Source organism: Colobus angolensis, unplaced genomic scaffold (assembly GCF_000951035.1).
Source record: "Colobus angolensis palliatus isolate OR3802 unplaced genomic scaffold, Cang.pa_1.0 Scaffold315, whole genome shotgun sequence".
In the NCBI taxonomy this organism is placed as follows: domain Eukaryota; kingdom Metazoa; phylum Chordata; class Mammalia; order Primates; family Cercopithecidae; genus Colobus; species Colobus angolensis.
Window position 1 is genome coordinate 2,154,874 of NW_012116433.1, and position 9,228 is coordinate 2,164,101.

Genomic DNA, 9,228 nt, shown 5'->3' on the forward strand with positions numbered 1-9,228 from the left:
GCGCTGGGAGTTGGAGACTGGAGCTGTTCCTATTCGGCCATCTTCTTGTTTTGTTTTTAAAGACAGGTCTTGTTCTTGGGCTCAAGCAATCTTCCTGCCTCAGCTTCCCGAGTAGCTGGGAATAGAGACGTGCACCACAGCGCCCAGCTCGGGCTGAGTTCTGATGTCCCTCTGACTCTTAAGTCCCCTGATTCGCTGTCCTGCTGACTTCTGCCTTTAGTTTTCTTTCTCTGAATGACATTTTTACTCCTTCACGTCTCTGGATATGAAGAGAAGACACTATGATCTTCTGGTCTTGGTTTGGCCACTTGAAGGACCACCTTGGTGACAGTCATTGCTTTTCTGTTTCTTTTGTTTCCTTGTGTCACTGCAGGACAATGGAAGGTTTCCTAACCTTTGGTGGGAGCAAGCTGAGAACAGGACGTATTTTTTTTTGCCTGGTGAGATTCAGCCTTCAGTGGCACCGTCTGTGAGCAGCCCTTTCCCCGTCTCCCTCTGGAGGTCAGTTGTTTTTCCTGTGGACCCCCACAGCACCTTGGATGTACCTTTATTCTAGCACTTACCTGCTAGATGGCAGTGATCTATTTACAGACCTGTTTCCTCTCTAGTCTTGAGCTTCATAAGGTCAAAGACTATGTTTTTCTACCAGCCTTTCAGGTGGGAACATAGTAGGCTCTTAATAAATGTATAATGAGTGGATGATGCTTCAGGGAGTCTACCAACTCTATAATCAGGGCGGGATCAATCCCCTACACCTCCACACCCCTTCATAACATCATAGGCTTGAAGTTATTCTTTGCTTTCTTGAATGCTCCAGCTTCTGACTCTTCTGTGGGCTATCCAGCCTTAATTGGGTGGATAATGGGGAAGAGATGGAGAGCTGGAGCCTCCTCTGCCAACCCTTCTTACTGCTAGGTCTGATGTTTGTGTTTTAGTTTCTTTCTCCCAAATTTCAAACCTGCTGAAGAGCAGCATTTTCTAACTTAGGGAGGACACATTCACCAGATCTCTGGATGTTGGATGATGTCCATGGTCTGCCTAATTCTGGCTGTACTTTACATCCTTCATCAAGGCCCTTCAGCCAAGTGATGACTCAGTTTCCCCATCTGGCTATGTCCATTCATTCATTTTCTTCCCCCAAGAAACATGTATTGAGCTTTGGTCATGTGCCAGATGATGTTTCTGTTCTAGAAAAAAAGTAGTCAATGAGGGAACATGGGCCATTGTCATGAAGTATTTTTTGATGTAAATTGTGATACATGCTATAGAAGTTAAGCACACAGTGGTGAAAGAGTGTCTGTCAGAAGGATCTGACCCAGTTTGGAGGGTGGTCTGGTTTGGCTCTGTGTTCCTACCCAAATCTCATCTTGTAGCTCCCATAATTCCTCCACATTGTGGGAGGGACCTGGTGGGAGATGACTGAATCATGGGGGCGGGTCTTTCCCGTGCTGTTTTTGTGACAGTGAATGGGTCTCACGAGACTTGATGATTTTAAAAATAGGAGTTTCTCTCACAAGCTCTCTCTTTGCCTGCCACCCTCTGTGTAAGATGTGACTTGCTCCTTCTTGCCTTCCGCAGTGATCGTGAGGCCTCCCCAACCACGTGGAACTATAAGTCCACTAAACCTCTTCTCCTTCCCAGTCTTGGGTATGTCTTTATCAGCAGCATGAAAACAGACTAATACAGAAGGCTAGGGAAGCCTGGCTTCTGTGGAACATGGTATTTGGGCTGCACTTTAAAGATAACTAAGAATCTTGTTGGTGAAAGTGGGTGGGGACAGAAAATAGAGGGAAGAGGACACCTGGAGACCTTGAGGTGGGAGAGGGTATAGCATCAACGAGGAGCAGAGGGAAGGCCCGTGTGGCTGGAGCTTGGATATCAAAGGGGTAAGGGTAGTTCTGGAGAGTTTAGAAAGTCATGCCAGGACTAGACCATGCCCACCTCATTGTTTGCATTAAAGGTTTGGTGCAATGGGAGCCAGGGAAGCATTTTAAGCAGGGGTGTGACATGTCCAAATTTGGATTTTCAAGTGCTCACTCTGGCTGCTGTGTGGAGGATAGATTGGAGGGAGCAAGGGGGAAAAATGAGGATACCAGTAGGAAGCTATTGGAATCACTCGGGCACAACTTGATGATCACTTGGATGGAGGTAGAGACAGTGAAATATGAATAGTACCTAGGAAGTAAGATGGACTTGGCAATGGATTATATTTGGGGGCTGAGAGAGAGGGAGGTGTCAAGGATGGCCCGAGGTTTCTGGTTTATGAAATTGGATGGGGCCATTCATCCTGGTGAAGAACAATGGATGGGAGGCAGGTTTTCAGGAGAGCATCGAGAGTGTAGTTTTGGCTATGACCACATTGTTCCTGGGACTATAGAGAAGGCTGTCGTCCAGGAAAAAACCTAGGGCTGTTTAGAGAAGCATCTCTGGATTCAGAGATTAGATTCAGAGACAAGCCACTGACAGAGATGCTTCTCTGTCTCTTTTCCCCTCACCGAGTGTGTCCGTTGATACCTCCATGAGAAATGATCCCTTAAAAATACTTATTTGTGGGACTAATTTATCTATTAGTGTAATGGTGCTTTGCAGTCATTAAAAAACATGATGCCCTTCTGTCCCGAAAGAGTTAAATGTCCTTCCCACAATGAGCCACTCGCTCAAGTGGGATAACTGATGTTTTCACGAGTGGGCGGGAAACAGTGGACCTCAGAGCAGGTGCTTCAGTCACCCAGGTGCCCCAGGGACTTAGGGGATCACTTTTGCATCTCTACTTTTGATGGCAAGGATTGGCTAAGACTGTGTGGCTGAAAAGGCTTTAGAAAGTTGACTGTGATGTAAAAATATAAGGTGCTGATTGTTATCACTGTGGCAGCAGGTCCCCCAAGGAGCTGCCTGCTGCCCCTTTCAGATAAGGGGAACTACTGTCTCTCCAGTGCCCAGCACAGTGCCTGACACATAGGAGGAACTCAACCACTGTTTCCTGAATGAATGAAAAATCCAGCTGCAGAACTAGGGCTTACATTTATTAAAGCCTGGAGCTTGTGTCTGATTTGTTCAAGGCTGTATCCCCAGCACCTAGAACAGATATTCATTAAATGAATGTGTGAACTTCTAAGCCAGAATGGGCAACTCACAACTGAGAATGCCCTCTTTTTATAACTGAGGCTCATGCCAATGATCACATCACTTTGTAGATTTGGCTGTTGGCATTGTCCGCGTCTGTAGTCCTGCAGGCAGGTTTTTATTACATGTGCCACTGTCCTTACACAAGAATTTTGCAGATTCAGTTCCTTGAGACATTGTGCCAAATCCTTCAGCAAAATTGAAATCTGCCACATCTGCTGTGTTCCTCTTAGTCACTAATTTTGGTAATTTGATTACAGAGAAAACCCTCTCTGTTGGAGATTTTCTGCTCTGACCAAGGAAGCTGACTCTGTTTGAGGTGCTATCACTCCTCCTTCTGAACAGGTTTTTTTTTTGTTTTTTTGTTTTTTTTTTAACTTTGTGTTCTGTTCTTGAGTTTGGAAAATACAGCATTGACATCAGCTGCAGTGGGCAAACTGCCTCCAGTTCTTTTTAGAGCGGGGCAGGGAATAAGCAAATAAATACCTTCACATATACATAAATACTTTAGGCAGATGCTTCCAGGAAGGATCAGTACCTGAGTGTGTTTTCCTCCAAATAAATCTGGTTGGTGAAGGTGGGTGGGGGCAGAGAATGGAGGGAAGAGGACAGGCGGTTACAAATGACTTTATTCATTGGCTCTGGGAGCCCAGTCCAGCTGTTTGAACTGTGAAGCCATGGGCAGGTCTTTGGTTTCTCTGGCCCTCAGTTTCCTCACATGGAAAAAGAGGGCATTAGACTAACCTCTGAGTTGCCCATCCTGGCTTAGAGGTTCATACATTCATATAACAAGTATCTGTTCTAGGGGCTAGGGATGTAGCCCTGAATAAATCAGACACTAACTCCACGCTTTGAGAAACATAAGTCCTCATTCTGCAGTTGGATTGTTCATTCATTCAGGAAACAGTGGTTGAGCCCCTCCTATGTGTCAGGCACAGTGCTGGGCACTGGAGAGGACAGTGGTGGCCCATGTAGAAGTGGGCTCTGCTTCTAGGAAGCCTGTGGTCTGAGAGGGAAGAAGGACTAACAGTAAGGGATCCTTGTCATAATGCAGTCGGAGAGGGTCAGGGAGCATCTCCCTGCGAGGAGAAGGCTGAGCTGAGAGAAGGGTGAGGAAGAGCGGGAGGGAGCATGTTCCCAGCCAGAGAAGAGTCACAAGTTCAGAGCCTCCTTCAGCCAGTTCAGTTCTTTTCAGTTCTCACTCAGGCTCTCAGTGCCTTCTGGGCTGCTGGGATACCTTTTGCATTTGGCCTTCCGTGCTAAACTCTTATCCCTAATTTCTATTTTTTTAAAACAATTTTTTCTCATGTCAGTGGGGTTTGAAGCATCAAGGGTGTTTGACAGTGTGGAGGCCTTTTGGAATTTTACAGTCTTCTTTTTCTAGTAAGCCTGTGTCTTTTTTTTTTTTTTTTTTTTTTTTCCTGCATGTTTTCCTTGGAAGTGTGGTTGAGGGTTTGTCTGGAGCTCTGGAGCCCTTGCTTTGGTGGGGTAAGGGCACGTGGGAGCTGGGTCAGGGGCTGATCATGAACCATTTCATGCCAGCAGCAGGAAGGACCCACACACATGTCCCACACTGACTAAAGAACCAGTGTCAAACCATAACCAGTGTGCACCTCAGCAATCTTGAAAGGAGCCTCCTCTCATTTGAAAATAAAACACAGCCAGGCGTGGCGGCTCACGACCTGTAATCCTAGCACTTTGGGAGGCCGAGGTGGGCGGATCACCTGAGGTCAGGAGTTTGAGACCAGCCTGACCAACATGGTGAAACCCTGTCTCTACTAAAAACACAAAAGTTAGCCAGGCATGGTGGTACATGCCTGTAATACCAGCTACCTGGGAGACTGAGGCAGGAGAATCGCTGGAACCCAGGAGGTAGAGGCTACAGTGAGCCAAGATTGCGCCACTGCACTCCAGTCTGGGCGACAGAGAGAGACTATCTCAAAAATATATAAATAAATAAAACTAAAATACATGGTTTTCCATACGCATTGTATACCCCGAGACTGTGGCACCCAGGGGCACTCTCACCCTCTGAGCTTAGCCACATCGGCCACCTTGCAGCTCCTCAAACTCTCCACATGCTCCCCTCCTCAGAGCCTTGGCACCTGCTGGGGCTGCTCCTTGGAGCCCTCTTCCCTTCGCCTCATGCTCTGCCTGGCTTCCCCTCACTCACCCTTCCTACCCGGCTCCACCTCTCTTCTTCAGAGGAGTCTTCACTGACCCAGGCAAGGTTGGGTCCACTTTAGCATTCGGCTGTCACTCCTTATAGCACTCACCTTTGCTAGTAGTTATATATTTGGGGGGTGATTTGATTGGTGGCTGCCCGCCTGACTAGACTCTAAGTCCCTTGAAAGCAGGAACCATGTCTGTTTGAGCCCCTGTTGTTTCTTTTTCATCTTTTTCTTTCTTTTCTTTTTTTTTGAGATGGAGTCTCACTCTGTCGCCCAGGCTGGAGTGCAGTGGCGCAATCTTGGCTCACTGCAACCTCTGCCTCCTAGGTTTAAGCAATTCTTGTGCCTCAGCCTCCCAAGGAGCTGGGATTACAGGCATGCACCACCATGCCCGGCTAATTTTTGTATCTTTCATAGAAACGGGGTTTCACCATGTTGGCCAGACTGGTCTCGAACTCCTGACTTCAGGTTATCCACCTACCTCAGCCTCCCAAAGTGCTGGGATTACAGGCATGAGCAAACACGCCTGGCCCCTGTTATTTCTTGAGCACAGTGCCTGGCATGTAGTGAGGGCTCCACAAACATGTCAGATGAGAAGCTGTCACCCATCGCCACTGCCTAGCCATTTGCCACTAGGGGCCTCAAATGAGGAAAAGTCATATTTTCTTTTGGTAGCTCTCTGGGCAGTGCTTTTGTGAGACCTGGACTGAGTTGAACCCATTGGGAAAATATGCTTTAGTCATGGTGTTTGACAACAGCTCTGGACAAAAGGAAAATGAATGGACTCTTTGGAGGCCAGGAGCTCAGTGCCCCAGGAAAAAGATGAGATATTTTGGCAAACAGTTGGGAGTTTATATCTAATGTGCCTGAGATGGTGCTCATCAAATATCCACATGCTCCTTGCATATGCTGGCTTCCCTGGGCATTACACCGGGGCCATGCCTGGCTCCCTCCAGCGGGCTTTGAATGGAAGTGATGGAGCCATTTCCATGCAGACACAGTTAAGATGGAGTATGCCTTTTTATTTTTATCTTTTATTTTTCAGACTGAGTCTTGCTTTGTCACCCAGGCTGGCGTGTAGTACATGATCACCGGTCCCTGTAACCTCTGCCTCCTTGGCTCAAGTGATCCTCCCACCTCAGCCTCCTGAGTAGCTGGGACTACAGGTATGTACCACCATGCCCGGCTAATTTTTTGTAGAGACAGGATTTTACCATGTTGTCCTTGCTGGTCTCAAACTCCTGGGCTCAAATGATTCTCACACCTCTACCTTCCAGAGTGCTGGGATTACAGACATGAGCCATTGCGCCTGGCCTCAGTGTGCTTTTTAAATCTCTTTCCTTACCTTGATGGCCATGTTTTTCCATAGGGCATAGTTGCAAGATGGAGGAGGCTCTCCTGGCATGTACCAGCCTCTTTGTGAATGAGAAATAAATCTTTGTTATATTAAGCCTTCAGATTTAAAATTAATCTGATTAAGATTTCAAGATTTGTTACTGCAACATATCATAGATTGTCCTGACTAATACTCTTTCACCATATTAGACCTTCCTCACAATTCAGTTTTCTCCAAACCAAAATATTTACTTCCTTTAAATTCATACCTGCTAGCCAGATGACTTCAGACATTCTGGGATTTGTATTAAGCATTCCAGGCACCCCACCAGTGATTTTCAGACACCACCTCTTCTGCCAACATTTGGTTGCACTGGTCTCTTGACACAGTTTCCTTCCCCTCCTCTAGGAACAATGTTTCATATTAAATAAATATCTTCCAGCCCCTGGAGACATTTCTGACAGCTTCTAGAAGAGGAGTTCTGCTTGGCAGATTCCTGGAGTGTCTCACACACCCTTCTGACTTCTCCCAGGTGATCTCAGGGCAGAGAGCATGTCCCTCTCAGGCCCTGAGCTCTTCCTATTATTCAGCAGGCTCCGAATTGAGAGGATCAGACCTAAAGCAGACAACTCCCACCCACACAGACAAATAGTCACGTATAAGTAAAGGAGGCTCCTATCTGCCCTAGTGGTAGAGGAGGAAGTCCTGCCGTTTCTTTCTCTTTGTCCTTGGAGAGCTCCTGGGGAGGTGTCAGGGTACCTGCCAAGGACTAAGGGGCTTCTGCTCAGGTACCAGAGCTGGTGTCAAATGTCAGATTCTGTTAGAGCTGAAGGGGCCTCTGGCTTGCCTCAGGGTCTGATTGACCTTGGGCCAGCCCCTGGAATTTCCTCACCTGTAAAACAAAGTGTGTGAGGCCGGCATGGTGGCTCATTCCTGTAATCCCAGCACTTTGGGAGGCCAAGGTGGGAGGATCACCTGGGGTCGGGAGTTCGAGACCAGCCTGACCAACATGGAGAAACCCCGCCTCTACTAAAAATACAAAAATTAGCTGGGCATGGTGGCACATGCCTGTAATCCCAGCTACTCAGGAGGTTGAGGCAGCAGAATCACTTGAACCCAGGAGGTGGAGGTTGCGGTGAGCCGAGATCGTGCCATTGCACTCCAGCCTGGGCAAGAAGAGCAAAATTCCATCTCAAAAAAAATAAAAACCAGCCAAACAAACAAACAAAACAAAGTTTGTGAGTCGAGGGTCCAGGTGAGAGGATGGAGTGCTCAATAGTTTCCAAACCACTGGCTTTCAGGGAGCATAAAGGTGAGCGATGGGGTCATAGGGTCCTGGCCTCCTTTGACTGAAAAGCCCTGCATTCATTTATTTCATTTGCGCGGTGGAATAATCCGTTGAGGTTTTAGCTCATCCATTAATTCACGCTGTGTTCTGACTGCCACGAGAGACTCCAAAGATCATGGTGAGCTTTTTTTCTCCCTTCATCTTAAGCAAGTAGCCAAACCTTCCCATCTGGAATTCTGGCCTTCTTGCTTTAGGGGTTTATGAACAACATTTGAGTTTTAGGATGAAAAACCGATGCACAGGGACCAAGCTAGGTTTTGTTTGGAGGTGGGGAGTTCTGGAGGAGAGGAGAAGGAGTCTGGGGCTAAGAGTATTCCTTCCTGGAAGAGAGGGGCTGGCAGGGGCCATGAGGGGTAGAGGTCTGTGCCTTACCTGCCAAGGCGATGGTGTCTGGTGGGTGGTTGGCTGCTGTGATTTTGAAGGCCAATGCTGTGGCCTTGAGAATAGTCATGGGTGGGAGTGTCATCAAGTATGTGCTGGTGTAAGGAGTCACCAGAAGGGGCATTTCTGTGTCTTCCTGAGTAGCAGGGTCTAAGAGATGGGTGAGGGTTGAGGAGGGTAGTCCTCCCTGTATGAGGAGTAGCAGCAGATGGCATTAAGAGCAGAGCCCCCTCCCTGGTGACTAAGGAGTGAGCTGGGAAAGAGGCAGCTTTAGAGACTGGAAATGGTTGATATTGGATCTCTTGGCTACCATGATGGGTAGAGACTGGGGCCAGATTTAAGGCATTTTAAAAGAATAAGGAATGTGAGTGATGTGGAGGAATCCTCTGTTCCGCTTGTTTGGCCTTTTAGTAAGAGTTCTTTTGGAGGAAAGGTGACTACACGTTTGCAACCCACTGTACTCAGTGGCCTCTAAGGTTCTTTCTGGAACAGATACTTGATGACATGGTAGCTTTAAGGGTGGCTTGAGGGTGGTAATGTTCCAAACTAGGAGAATTTCTCTTGCATCTCCCCTCCCCAGAACTGCTGTGCACGAGGGGGCACACTTGTGAAACGGTATAGTTTCAGCCATGGCTGGGGAGTAAAAAAGGAGCCTCCTACCAATGTGGATGTGATTCACGGAGTACACGTGAGACTCTGGGAGGCATGGTTGGAGACCCTGGGTCCTGCCCTGCTCAAACCAGCACTGATCTACTGATAACTGGAAGCACTCCAGCAAATTGACGGAATTCACGTTTGACCTGTTGGGCACAAAACTCTCCAGCTTTGTCAGTATTATTCAAGGGCACAGCCCCAGCCAAAGCGGAAGA